This window comes from Capsella rubella, unplaced genomic scaffold, assembly GCF_000375325.1.
Source record: "Capsella rubella cultivar Monte Gargano unplaced genomic scaffold, Caprub1_0 scaffold_11, whole genome shotgun sequence".
NCBI classification, from domain to species: domain Eukaryota; kingdom Viridiplantae; phylum Streptophyta; class Magnoliopsida; order Brassicales; family Brassicaceae; genus Capsella; species Capsella rubella.
Genome location: NW_006238913.1, coordinates 57105 through 58088, shown reverse-complemented (window position 1 = coordinate 58088; position 984 = coordinate 57105). Strand labels below are relative to the sequence as shown.

At 48.6% G+C, this 984-nt stretch overlaps 1 non-coding gene across 1 annotated transcript; it reads right to left on the bottom strand.

Annotated features, from left to right (window-relative positions):
• Nucleotides 1-528: 528 nt before the first annotated feature.
• Nucleotides 529-636, bottom strand: LOC111829521. The gene has a single exon (XR_002832911.1). It is a non-coding gene; the product is annotated as a small nucleolar RNA R71 (small nucleolar RNA).
• Nucleotides 637-984: the final 348 nt, after the last annotated feature.

Below are 984 nucleotides of genomic sequence, written 5' to 3'. Positions count from 1 at the left end.
GAGTTGTATGCACACACGGTCGCAAGGCACAGAGAACTTGTTCCAGCCCTCCGACCGTATTGATCGCTTGGTGCCTGCATCACGACAGCAACGCAACAGAGTTACACCACCCCAAGTGGAGATGGAAAACATTCAACCACCACCACCACCCCCACCACGGGCACCTACACGGATTGGAGCTGGTGATGCTCCACGCAACCATACCCATCGTTAGGGTATAGTGCCTCCAGCCGTGGCGAACAACAACTTTGAGATCAAGAGTGGTCTGATCTCCATGGTCCAGCAGAATAAATTTCATGGTCTGCCTATGGAAGACCCCCTGGATCACCTTGATGAGTTTGATCGTCTCTGTAGTCTCACCAAGATCGATGGGGTCAGTGAGGACGGTTTCAAGCTTCATCTCTTTCCATTCTCTTTGGGTGACAAAGCTCATCAATGGGAGAAAACTCTTCCTCCAGGATCTATCACTTCCTGGGATCAATGCAAGCAGTCGTTTCTTGCCAAGTTTTTCTCCAACTCTAGAACTGCACGTCTGCGTAATGAGATCTCTGGGTTCACTCAGAAGAATGGTGAAACGCTTTGTGAAGCCTGGGAACGCTTCAAAAGTTATCAGTCTCAGTGCCCCCACCATGGCTTCACCAAGGAGTCTCTCCTCAGTACTCTTTACCGGGGTGTTCTCCCAAAGATCCGGATGTTGCTTGACACTGCCAGCAATGGCAACTTTCTGAACAAGGACGTTGACGAAGGTTGGGAGCTTGTTGAAAACCTATCCCAATCTGATGGCAACTACAATGAAGATTATGATATAACCATCAGGGCAAGCACAGATCTTGATGAGAAGTACAAGAAGGAGATGAAAGCTGTGAGTGATAAGTTGGACAAGCTATTGATGAGCCAGCAGAAGAACATCCATTTCGTCTCTGAAGACGACCCTTTCCAGATTCTGAATGGGGAGGGAGAACAATCTGAGGAGATAAGCTATGT